We start from the raw sequence: 13,707 nt of genomic DNA on the forward strand, positions 1-13,707 counted from the left end.
TCATGTCGACCGTCCAGTGGACGATTTTTGGGGCAACTCAAGTGGCGATGTCATGATTCATGTGTACTTATAAAATGACATGTTTTTTATATGATATCCTTATTCACGATAACAGACTTGTTTGTAATTGATCTTCCTTGGTATTCATCTTCTTTAGCCCATGGGCTTAGTTGATTAACACTACCATGCGTAACGACTAGTTCTGGCCCGTTACCGTTTTCGAAATCTCGAAGAACCCTGTACCACGGAAGATGGATCCGGGACAATGGAAACCCACATGTGGAAAACGTAGGGTACATGTGATTGTTCTAAGACATACATATGTTTTTTTTGCAGGAATGGAGTTTCACGAATGCATGCGTACTAGTATTACATGTGTAGGGAGATATCAATCCATTGCATAATAACTCGAACAATTATTTCGTAAAAGCATGAGTTAGACTCAATCTATGTAAGTTGTTTTCGTAGGCGTCACCACCTTATACTCAGTTTAACTACTAATCGATTACAACCTATGCATGTTTTTTGTAACAAGTTATTTCAATTTATATCAGTCTCATCATTACCTCCTACCAATGTTGTCCCCTACATAGAATAACCTACGGGTGGGGCACCTTTACTCCCGCCTAATCATCAGGATTGTTTGGACTTTTCAGCCCCCCCCCCCAAAAAAACGTTATTTACCAAGTTTTTCTGCCACAACGTTATTTTCTCTATTTTACGAAATACCATGGTCATCTACCTAAGTCACTCATGAAATTATTGCTTTTAGTTACTTACAAAAGATTGCAACAATAGATAGAATAAAGCAAATGAAACGAAATATTGCACTTTTTGGATAATGGAGTTGACAACTATAATAATTGATTGTTTTGGAGTAAATGTGATTAGTTTTTTTCCCCGGCCGGCATGTTGAAACAGGAATGAGGGGAAAGTGAGATTAAGAAGATTCAAATTCACAAGTGAGATATAATGATTTAAAGTCGTGCAGAGTATGCAGTGACTTGACATGAATCTTATAGTAGTAACATGATTAAGACACTCTGACACTGTATAAGCTTAAAGCTTTTCATCATTTTGATTTTGTATGTAAAAATTTATATGTCCAATGTCCTAATTGTCAATGATGGTCATAATATCATTAATTCATAATATATGATAAACGGGAAAATGTCAGTTAATTCACCAACTTTCAAATTTAGGCCATTTTAATCATGAACTTTGTATGTGGCCATTTTAAACATGAACTTTTTGTTGACTTCGAGTTTAATCACAAACTTTTGTTGACCGAGCCAAAACAATCATCACGTTAAATCCCCTAACAGAGCATCTAACAGAAGTTTAACTGTCGTTAATTGATCTCTGTTAGTGAGAAACGACGTCGTTTCTAGCCAAAACTCAAACCCCACAATCAATTAAAACCCCAAACTCGAAAATTAAATCTCTAATTTCCCAAATAATCATCTTCTCATTCTCATTTTCTCACTAGGTCGTCTGTTTGATTTATCAATCTTTTCCTTCAGTTATGAGTTGCAATTCTGGGCAATCGAGTGGGGAAAATGGAAACCGCGGGTTGCCTTCGAAGTGTCATTGCGGGTTAGACGTTGTCATCTATACATCGACCACAAAAAAAAACCCATGAAGACCTTTCTTTCGATGTCTAACCAAACGAGATGTAAGTCATTTTGATTTTCTGTTTTCTAGTTCGTTTGTAATTATTATCGTTTGCATCTGTAGGAACATTTGTTTAAATGGGTCGAAGATGGTGTGTATGAGGAGCTTGTAGATGCTTTACCGATATTATCCATCATTGACAGCGAGATAAGCAATGCGAAGTCTGAGGTTGCAGTGGAGATTGAAGAGTTGAAGACTATGATTAAAAGATTGAAGGAAGATGGAATGTGGAGCAGAAGAGAAATCAAGAAATGGAAATTGATCATCAAATTGTGCTTGATGTGCCTTTGTTTTATTGTCATTACCATTGTGGTCCTATTGTTATGTAAAACCAAGAAACAAACATTTGTTCTTGGTTATTAGAGTCTTTTGGTAATGAAATGGTACTTTGGTATTAAAATGTTATGTGTTGTCTTGTATTTTGGTAATGAAATGGTACTTTGGTAATGGTAATTGTCAAAGAAACTTACGTTCTTTAAAACATGATCCAAATAAACCATTCAATTAACCAAACATAGATTAGGTTCTTCAAAACAAAAAACACACAACATAGATTAGGTTCTTGAAAACAAAAAACAGAGAACATAGATTAGGTTCTTGATAACAAATAACAGATGCCAAACCAACCATGAATTTAACAGATGTATATCTAGGTGGAACACTCAAACCATGTTGCAAATCGAGCACATCCTTGTTCTTCTTCTCCTCATGTCCGTGTGGTGCTCCTTGTCCTTGTGAACCGTGTGCTCTTCTTTGTGAACTGTGTGGTGCTTGTCCTTGTGATGATGCTTGTTGCCCTTGTGGTCCTCCTTGTCCGTGTAGTGCTCCTTGTACTTTTGAACCGTGTGCTCTTCTTTGTGAACCGTGTGGTGCTTGTCCTTGTGATGATGCATGTTGCCCTTGTGATCCTCCTTGTCCTTGTGATCCTCCTTGTACTTGTGATCCTACTTGCCCTTGTGATCCTCCTTGAGGTTGTGAACCTCCTTCTTGATATTTTTGTGGTCGACCTCTTGCTCTCTTTGGTTGACTTGCAACTGTTGGATTCTTACATGCTTGTTTGTTGTGTCTTTCTTCCTTGCAGTTAGAACATGTCATGATTCTCTTCTCCCTTGACATCTTGTTATTTGAAGAAGAGGAAGTTTCATTTCTTCCTTTCTTCCTAGCATAATTTGATGGCCTTCCAGGATTGCCACTTCTCCATGGTGGTGGCAAGATAGGCAACCTATTCAATCTGGCCCATAAAGGCATCCCTTGGACAGGCTTAATACATTCCTTATATGTTTCTCTCCACCTCAGCGTTGTGTAATAGTCAACAACATAGTTCTCAACTTTTTCTCTATCTCCAATGATCACACTTGCCGCATAAAAACATGGTATCCCAACCATCTGCCACTTCCTGCAACCACAAATCGATGTGTTCATGTCAACAGAGTAAGTAACACCATTCACCTCTATCTCATGGTAATTTTCTCTGGCCAGGTATCTAGTGCAACTTTGAGCTCCAGCTATCATCTTTTCAATCTCTGCATGAGCTCTCTTTGTAAACCTTGTCTTCAGCCTAGAAGAAATGATATACCTCTTTGCATTTCTGACCATGCACTGCCTTCTAATGTCCTCTAGCAGATCCAACAAAGGCTTTCTCCTAGCTTGTCTAATAGTCCTATTGAAAGACTCACTAAGATTGTTGAGGTTGTCATTGCAGCAAGTCCCGATCCTAAAGAAAGCTCTGGACCAAGTTGTCGGATTAGTAACTTGTAGAGACGTATAAGCTTGCGGATTGTACTTCTTTAGTTCCTCCATATTATCTCTGTACTCCCCTATCGTGTAGCTCCGAGCTATCTTCCAAAACAGTCATTGAAGTTCCTGATCATGTCTATCCCTCTTCCAGTTATCCATAATATGTTTTGCACATTGTCGATGCCCAGCATGTGGAAGTATTCCATGGTAAGCTTTCACTAAACCCTGCAAAATACGATAAAATCAGTAGCATGCTTGACTAAAATGCTGAAATCAGATGTTAACTTGTTTAAATAATAAACCACAAACCTTTTGTTTATCTGAAATGATAGCTATATCTGTCATTGAATGAAGACCCAAACTAGTAGAAAGATGTCTCACAAACCATTCCCAGTTATCATCATTCTCTATTTCTACAACTGCCCAAGCAATCGGAACAATCATGTTGTCCCCATCTCTTCCAACTACAGCTAGAAGGTGACATTTTATGTCCCACTTCAGAAAAGCTCCATCTAATCCTATAATGGGTCTACAAGTTTTTTTCCATGTTTCTTTCTGTGATTTGAAACAAATATATAACCGATAAAACCTTTGTTTGCTTCCAATTACTGGCCCTGGCACTCTCTCGATCTCAAATTCCGAGTCCTTGTTCTGATTTAAAACCTCAGCTTGATAATCCCATATGCGTGCAAACTGTGATTCATGGCTAGCCTTTCTACTCCGCAAAACATTTGTCTTCGCCTTTGGTCTGGAGTCACCTCTAACTTGTATTCTCTCTTTATTTCAGAAATTTCATTTTTGGTAAGCTTTGGATTCAATCTTAGCCTCTCCTCAAACAATAATGCAATTGAAGACCGCTTCAACATCTTGGTATAATCTGACCTCACACATATATGCTCATTGATATAAACCTTTATTTGCATCTTATGTTTTCTCCTCTCATATGAGCAATAGACTCTCCATGGACATTGAAGACCATCCTCATCGACATAACAACACTTTGCAGCAACAATCAGAGATTGAGACCTATAAAGCTTAATATCTCTCCTAGTCTTTAAAGAGTACCTCAAAACTGCAAGCTTGAAGTCCTCCGGCGAGTTATAAGTCTTCTCCAATGCTAGCAAACCCTCTGGATCTTCAACATCTCTAGGAACTGCCTCGTCTTTGTCATTATCTCCATCTGGGATCTCGTCTACATCGTCAGATGACAAGGGGTCTGGAATATTGTCTTCGTCCCAGATATCATCACCGCTGTCATCATCAGAAGCAACTTCGTCTCCTCTAACAACCTCTAGGAAGTCTTCTTCAATGTTTAGGTTAATATCTTCTTCAACACCTAAACCATTGTCAACTTCGTTATCTCCATAACCGATTGCATCATCAACATTATTGCAGTCTTCATCACCATACACCATGCAGTCATCTTCACTGTCTACAACAATGGCTTGATCCACCTGATGCTCAAAATCATCATCCTCTCCACCTATTATTTTTTTTGTTTTCGACGGCGACGCTTAGCTTGCTCTTTATCTGTGGCAATAGACTCTAATACACCTACAAGGGGTTGAGCATCAACTTCATCTCCGAAAACTATGAGAGATTTGCCTTGAATGGGAGCTTCAACTCCATCTCCATCTCCAACAACACTCTGCGATTCGCCTCGCGGTGGACCTTCGACTCCCTCTCCGACAACACTTTGTGATTCCTCTCGCCATGGTGTCAACCACAAATCCGACATTTGGGGCAGACGAAACTAGTTATTTTGGAGCAATTTGAGGGAAATGGTGAAATAAGAAATTAGGGTTCTCGATTTCAATTTGGGGATTAATCGATTTGAGATTTCTTTCCTCTCTAAACGGCGTCGTTTTGGTTAAGAGCTTGATTTCTTCTCATTTTAAAACGACATCGTCTTTGATTAACAGAGATCAATTAACGACAGTTAAACTTCTGTTAGATGCTCTGTTAAGGGATTTAACGTGATGATTGTTTTGGCTCGGTCAACAAAAGTTTGTGATTAAACTCGAAGTCAACAAAAAGTTCATGTTTAAAATGGCCACATACAAAGTTCATGATTAAAATGGCCTAAATTTGAAAGTTGGTGAATTAAATGACATGTTTCCCTATGATAAACCAAAACATTCATGATTCATAACACTTCTTCCTGTCTTTTTTATCTTGAACTACTAAAATATGAAACCTGTTACGAAAGTCAACAAAAGAAGGAGAACATAAAAAGTCACAAAAGGATGCGTACATGTGAAAAATATTACGTAATTTCTGTAGAGTCCACCGTCACTATGCACACATAGTAATTTACTTTTTTACCTCTATATAAACGATCGAATTCGATCATTATAACATACGAATACAACTTACAAAAACTTCAATTATAGAAGAAGTAAAATCTCTCTCTCGTCCCTCTTTTACTCAGTATCTCAAACCTTTTGTGGGTATAAAATTTCTCTCTATTATTTAGTATATTCACCATAAAAATCAAACACTTATTTTATAACACGTTATCAGCACGATCACTCTACGGTGGGTTATAATTATATATGTAATTATACTTTATATGTTATTCTACCGGGCGGATGTCGCCTCGTCAAAAGAAAAATTATTTTTCAGTGTTTGTTCAAAACACCATTATTTATTTATTACTAAAGTGGGAGGTATTCCGCCCTTATAAGTAATTATTGTAATGGCTGCTTCACTCACCATAACAATGGACGGCTCAGCCGCCGATAATGTGGATGACTCCGTCACCATAATTTATTTACTGTTCTTATGTGGATGACTCTGTCACCATAATATTGCCGTTAAATTATATTTATATTATGGTTAATAGATAAGGAGGCTCAACCACCAGTATATTAACATATATCTGAAATAGCTAAATTTTAACTGATTGATTGTTCAATTTAAGATTTATTTAATGCTTAATACTTTTCACCAACAGTCACAAAGAAATTTTTTAAAAAAATCTTACACTTTTCAAATGGCTATAAACAGTAATTTTCAATCTATAAATACACTCATATTTTCACTCTTTCATTCATCTAAAACCGCATCACTCCTCATACAATTTTCTGAAGAAAGTTGTTTAGGTTTTCATTTTGGAAAATGATTAGCTTATTTTTAATTGTTTGTTTAATTGCAATTATTACTTGTATTTATGGTCTCTTCGTTGGAGAATTTACTCACGAAGAGTTTACCATTAACATTGGTTTACTTTTCTATGCATTTGTGTTCTTTGTAATCGCTTGCATTATTAATATAAATGGTGCATTCTAAAATAAATAAAATTATCTTGCTAATAATATTTATTCGGTTTTTTGTTTAGATAACTAATGGCAAACATTGAGAAGCTTAAGTTTCCGGCTCTCAAAATTACTGGAGCAAACTACATAGCATGGACGACAGATGTGGAACTCTATTTAGAGTCACAAGAATTGTCGGAGATCATAAAATTGGAAAATATGTCGCCTTCCAAAGATAAGGCCAAGACAATAATATTCCTGAGAATACATCTCGATGAAAATGTGACGCATGACTATGCGCACATAAAAGACCCAGCAGAGCTTTGGCAAGCTTTAAAAGCAAGGTTTGACAACCAGAGAGAAATAACTCTCCCTCATGCATTAGAGGACTGGAAAAACTTGAGATTCTAGGACTTTGAGAAAGTGGAGGATTATAATTCCGCTATGCTGAGGATTGTATCACAATTAAAATACTGTGGTAAACCAATTACCGAAGCTGAAATGCTCGAGAAGACTTACCTCACTTTTCATAAAGAACATTGAGTTCTCCAAGAGATGTATAGAAATTGCGGATACAAGAGATTTACTGAGTTAATTGTGAATCTCATATTGGCGGAGAAGAATAATGAACTTCTCCTCAAAAACCACAACTCTTGTCCTACGGGAACAAAGGCATTTCCAGAAATGCAACGGACGTGAAAAATCCAGAGAGAGGAAGTCAAACCTATCAAGGTCGTGGTCGTCGATTTAATCGCGGACGTGGAAGATATTTTCAACCACAAAACAAGAGGTCTTATAAATGGGTTCGATCTGAACAAGGTCCTAAGGGAAAAGAATCCCAAGGAAGTAACGCACAGAAGCGTGAGAACATCTGTTATAGATGTGGATCGAAAGGGCAATGGGCCCATGTGTGTCGAACCCCTGAACATCTTTGCAAATTGTTCAAAGAGTCCCAAAAGGGAAAAGGGAAAGAAGTGAACCTCACATAGCATTTTGAGGGTACATCGTATCTCGATGCATCGAACTTTGTGAACGAATTTGATGAGACCGCTCATGCGGATAACTGAAATGCTTGTAGTGAGACTAGTAGTCTCAAGTAATGCCATTAATAAGTATTATGTATTTCAGTTGTTTTTAAACTAATGTTGTTTCTTAAAATAAGATAATGTAGAATCATTATATGTTTCACTATAAATGAAATTTACTTATATTATTAACATTTATGTTTATTACAGAAATGGATGACGATTCAAACAAAACAATTACAAGGAAAAATATCAAAAAAATTTGTATACCAGATAGTGGAACAACACACACTATTCTAAGACATAAGAGATTTTTCTCTGAGTTAAAACCGACCAAAATTATTGTCAATACAATATCAGGTCCTACAGACTTGATTGAAGGAAGTGGCAAAGCTAACTTTGTATTGCCTAATGGAACAAAGTTTTCCATAAAGAATGCCTTATATTCTCCGAATTCTAAAAGGAATATGTTGAGTTTCAAAGACATATACCTTCAAAGATATGAAACTCAGTTTGCCACTGAGAATGGAAAGAAGTGTATGTATATAACTTCTAATAAATCTGGAAAAAGGCATGTGTTGGAAAAATTTCCAGAACTTCCTTCTGGTTTGCATCATACTTATATAGATGCAATAGAATCGCACCTTGTGATCAAAAGAAATCCAGAAGATTTCACATTGTGGCATGATCGCCTTGGTCACCCAGGCACTACAATGATGCGAAAAATTATAGAGAGCTCTTATGGCCATTCACTGAAAATTAATGAGATATATCAGGGGAGTAAAATGACATGTGAAGCGTGTTCTCTTGGAAAATTGATCATAAGGCCATCGCCAACCAAAATTGATAAAGAATCATCAAAGTTCCTTGAACGAATTCAAGGCGATATATGTGGACCGATACATCCACCATGTGGACCATTCCACTATTATATGGTGTTGATTGATGCATCTAGCAGATGGTCACATGTTTGTCTATTGTCATCTCGAAATTTGGCATTTGCGAGATTTCTAACTCAGATTATCAAATTAAAAGCTCAGTTCTCTGAATATCCTATTAAGAGAATTAGACTGGACAACGCTGGTGAATTTACATCCCAAGCATTTAATGATTATTGCATGGTGACAAGAATTGAAGTTTAACATCTTGTAGCTCATGTTCATACACAAAATGGTTTGGCGGAATCATTAATTAAACATCTGCAATTGATTGCAAGACCATTGATCATGAGATCAAAACTTCTAACCTCTGTATGGGGACATACCATCTTGCATGCAGAAGCGCTTATTCGGATAAGACCAAGTGCATATCATAACTATTTCCCTTTGTAATTAGCATTTGGTCGAGAACCAAATATAGCCCATCTAAAGATTTTTGGTTGCGCGGTATATGTGCCTATAGCACCTCCACAACGTACAAAGATGGGACCACAAAGAAGGTTGGGTATATATATTGGTTGTGATTCTCTATCAATTATAAGATACCTAGAACCACAGACTGGTGATGTCTCTACGACATGTTTTGCCGATTGTCATTTTGATGAGAAAGTTTTCTCAGTTCTAGGGGGAGAAAATAAATAAGTAGGAAAAGATATCAAATGGTGTGTGCCATCTTTGCTACACCTTGATCCTCCTACAAAGCAGTCTGAAATAGAAGTTCGACGAATCATGCGTATGCAGAGTATTGCAAATCAACTTCCTGATGCATTTGCTGATACCAAAACAGTAACTAAATCATATATACCAGCCGCAAATGTTTCTGCTAGAATTGAAATACCACAAGAACGTGGAAAAACAGATGATATACGAGAGTCTAGAACACGCTTGAAGCGTGGTAGGCCAGTTGGTTCTAAGGATAAAAATCCTAGAAAACGAAAGGAATCTGAAAAGCAAGATATGCCAAAAATAGCAGAAAGCATTTTGGAGGAAACAAATCATGAGTCTAATGAAAGCATTGAGCATCATGAGCCTGAAGAAAACCATGAGATTTCTATCAACTATATCCATACTGGAAAGATATGGAATCGAAATAAAATCAATGATGTTGATGACACTTTCTCTTACCTTGTTTCAAGGGAAATAGATGAGGAAAGTGAGGATCCAAAACCAAAATCTGTATATGAATGTCAAAAGAGACATGACTGGACAAAATGGAAAGATGCAATACAAGTCGAACTTGACTCGCTTAATAAACGAAATGTATTCGGACCTATTGTACTCACACCTAAAAATGTGAGACCGGTTTGATACAAGTGGGTATTCGTTAGAAAACGAAATGAGAAAAATGAAATTACGAGATATAAGGCTCGCCTTGTAGCTCAAGGATTTTCTCAAAGACTCGGGATTGATTATGGAAACATATTCCCCTGTTATGGATGCAATAACGTTTAGATTTCTAATGAGTCTAGCAGCTGGCGAAAATCTAGAGATGCGTCTCATGGATGTCGTTACAGCATACTTATATGGATCATTAGATATTGATATCTATATGAGAGTTCCTGATGGATTTAATATGCCAGAAGCATTAAAAGCTAAATCCAAAGAGTTATGTGCAATAAAGTTGCAAAGATCATTATATGGGTTAAAGCAGTCTGGACGTATGTGGTATAATCGTCTCAATGAGCATTTAACAAAAGAAGGATATGTGAATGATCCTATATGCCCATGTGTTTTCATCAAGAAAACAAAAATCGGATTTGTGATAATCGCGGTATGTGTTGATGATCTTAATATAATCAGAACTCAACAGGAAATACAGAAAGCAACAAACTATTTAAAAGGGGAATTTGAGATGAAAGATCTCGGACAGACAAAATTTTGTCTTGGTCTACAAATTGAGCATACTCAAAAGGGTATATTTGTGCATCAATCCACATACACTAAAATAGTGTTAAAACGTTTTAATATGGATAAGGCAACTCCTCTTAGTACTCCAATGGTTGTTAGATCACTAAATGTTGAGAGTGATCCTTTCCGACCACCTGATGAAAATGAAGAGATACTTGGTCCTGAAGTACCGTATCTAAGTGCAATCGGAGCCCTTATGTATCTTGCAAATTGCACTCGACCTGATATTTCATTTTCAATTAATCTTTTGGCTAGATTTAGTTCGTCTCCTACACGAAGATATTGGAATGGGATTAAACATGTCTTTTGTTATCTTCAAGGGACTATTGATTTAGGATTATTTTATCCTAGCAATTTAAATGGTCAAATGATTGGTTTTGCAGATGCAGGGATATCTATCAGATCCACACAAGGCTCGTTCACAAACAGGATACGTGTTCACGATTGGAGGCACTGCTATATCATGGTGTTCTCAAAAGCAGACACTCGTAGCTACTTCTTCGAATCATGCCGAAATTATCGCACTTCATGAAGCAAGTAGAGAATGTGTGTGGCTAAGATCGATAAGTCGACACATTAAATCAAGTAGCGGAATTTGTCATAATACAGAGCCAACTATCTTGAAGACAATGTTGCCTGTGTTGCTCAGACAAAGGAAAGATATATCAAAAGTGATATAACCAAACATATCCCTCCAAAGTTCTTTTCATACACTCAAGAACTCGTGAAGAATAAAGACATTGAATTCAGATATGTTCGATCATCTGAGAACTCTGCAGATCCCTTTACAAAGTCATTACCCACGACTATGTTCAGGAAACATGTCCATAATATTGGAATGCGTCGTCAACAAGATCTGTAAGATGAGATCCTGATCAGCCGAGGGGGAGCTTGCGAGGTTGTACTCTTTTTACCTTACTAAGGTTTTTCCCATTGGGTTTTCCTAGAAAGGTTTTTAACGAGGCAACAGAAGATATTACGCAAGGGATAATAGTGACACTGGTCTCCAAGGGGGAGTGTTACAAAAGTCAACAAAATAAGGAGAACATAAAAAGTCACAAAAGGATGCGTACATGTGAAAAATATTACGTAACTTCTGTAGAGCCCACCGTCACTATGCACACATAATAACTTACTTTTTTACCTCTATATAAACGATCGAATTCGATCATTGTAACATACGAATACAACTTACAAAAATTTTATTTATAGAAAAAGTAAAATCTCTCTCGTCCCTCTTTTACTCAGTATCCCAAACTTTCTGCGGATATAAAATTTCTCTCTATTATTTATTATATTCACCATAAAAATCAAACACTTATTTTATAACAAAACCATATTTATTTGAAGATATATGAAAAAATGGTCTAAAACATTAAAAATGGATAATATTATTTAACAACTTGGGAGAGATAGAGAAATCAAAAGGTGAAACATCTTTTTTTTTTTTTTTTTTGTTCAATGCATGCAACACAAGGTAAAAACTACTTCTTATTTGATTAATATTTTTCATACTAATCCATATATAAGACTAAATAGTCACCAACACAGATATATGAAGCTTTGAGTGCAAAATAACAATTACTTAAGACCTATATAGCCCATGACTAAGTTAGCCACCAATTAACAACCAAATCTTAAGGCAAACCATTCGCACAAGATACTCTTCCCTACCACTATCTTTACTCTAGAAAACAACCATAGAACTCTGAATAGCTCTTTCGCATGTGACTTAAAGATAGCAAAAGGAGATGCCATTGGCTGGCCAAAAATCAATCACCACTTTGCGAGTAGGGTAAAGAAAAGGGGGAAAAAAGCACATGAAGCTAAAAACATATATATCACCAAATCTATCAAGTTTCTAAAAGCATCAAGAGCATTATCTTAAAAATTTCAAGGATTACTTTCAATATATGAGAATCATATCGCATACTTCATATCAAATGTTTAATTAAGTTGTAAGTTTTAGGCCATGAAAATTGACTTTGTCCAAATCTATCACCGTAGCCAGATAACTATAGAGGCTAATCTATTCACAATTTTCCCCCAATTTTATGTTTTCTATGTCGTTCACGGCTCATCCTCGATCACATTCCTTTTTTTTTTGTCATCTGAAATATATATTAAAGGGAAATAAAGGTGGAATACATGAAACGCCGGCAGGACTTTAACCTCCGGAAACTAAGCCGATGATACTTTACCCCGGGAAAACAAACCGACAAGGCTTAAAGCTCTCGGAAACTAAGCCCCAAACTTGGGGAACCCAACAAGGAAATAAAGAGATCTAAAACAGGATAGTAGATATTACACAGAGAAATCAAACTTCTTTTTGCCCGAACAAACCAAAATCGCAATCTTGAAAGACTATGAACATCTTGCCTCACTTGTTGATTTAGAGTCTTCAGAAGATAAACCTTGGGGAATCTTGAGCGGCGTGACGGAAAAACCTCAATTCAGAGATCGTCGGAAACGCCATGGTCGGAAATGTCAACTAAGTGACTAGAACCAGTAAGAAGAACCCAAACCTGGGCGGATCTCGCCCTAGATCCGATTTGTTGAAGCTGTGTGAGGAAACCTAAAACAATAGGTCGCCGAAACCGAATCACCACCACACCGACTGTGGGTGGCTTAGAGCCATCGCAATTTAGGCCATAGAGAGCTCAGGCAAAGAAGAAAACTGAATCTTGCAACAAAATCAAACAACCCAAATCCTAGATCTAAAAAGAGAAAAGCTGGAAAAATCAGAGATCTCTCCACAAAAGAAAGAAGAACTAGAAAATTAAGCAGAAAACTAAAGCCGAACCGACGCCATGGCCGCGGTGGCCCACACGTGCCGGTCGGAGACAATCCTAAAACGGCGGCGAGTTCTTAAGAAGAGAGAGAGGAAAGCAAATATTAAGAGAGAGAAAGGGGAGAAAAAAAAAGTGTTTGCCTCGATCACATTCCAGCCTTTCTGTTTTTTTACAACACAAACTGCAAATGTGAGAAGCTTCAAGTACCAATTATTATAGACGGCGTATGGCTATGGGGTCCGAAGTAAATCATATTAGATTCACATGCACATTTTAATTTTAGATGTGCTTGGATTAACATGTTTAAAGAAGCAATGAGCAACTTTTCATCCAAGAATAAATGCTTAGAACCGCTACATGTTACCTCTACTAATCT

The 13,707-nt window shown here is 36.8% G+C and overlaps 2 pseudogenes; one reads left to right on the forward strand and one right to left on the reverse strand.

Annotated features, from left to right (window-relative positions):
• Nucleotides 1–86: 86 nt before the first annotated feature.
• Nucleotides 87–5,149, reverse strand: LOC147934093 (uncharacterized; annotated as a pseudogene).
• Nucleotides 5,150–6,758: 1,609 nt separating this feature from the next.
• LOC147934094 (uncharacterized) lies at nucleotides 6,759–7,735 on the forward strand (annotated as a pseudogene).
• Nucleotides 7,736–13,707: the final 5,972 nt, after the last annotated feature.

The sequence above is a fragment of the Camelina sativa genome, chromosome 11 (assembly GCF_030686135.1).
Source record: "Camelina sativa cultivar CO46 ecotype springtype chromosome 11, ASM3068613v1".
Taxonomy (NCBI): domain Eukaryota; kingdom Viridiplantae; phylum Streptophyta; class Magnoliopsida; order Brassicales; family Brassicaceae; genus Camelina; species Camelina sativa.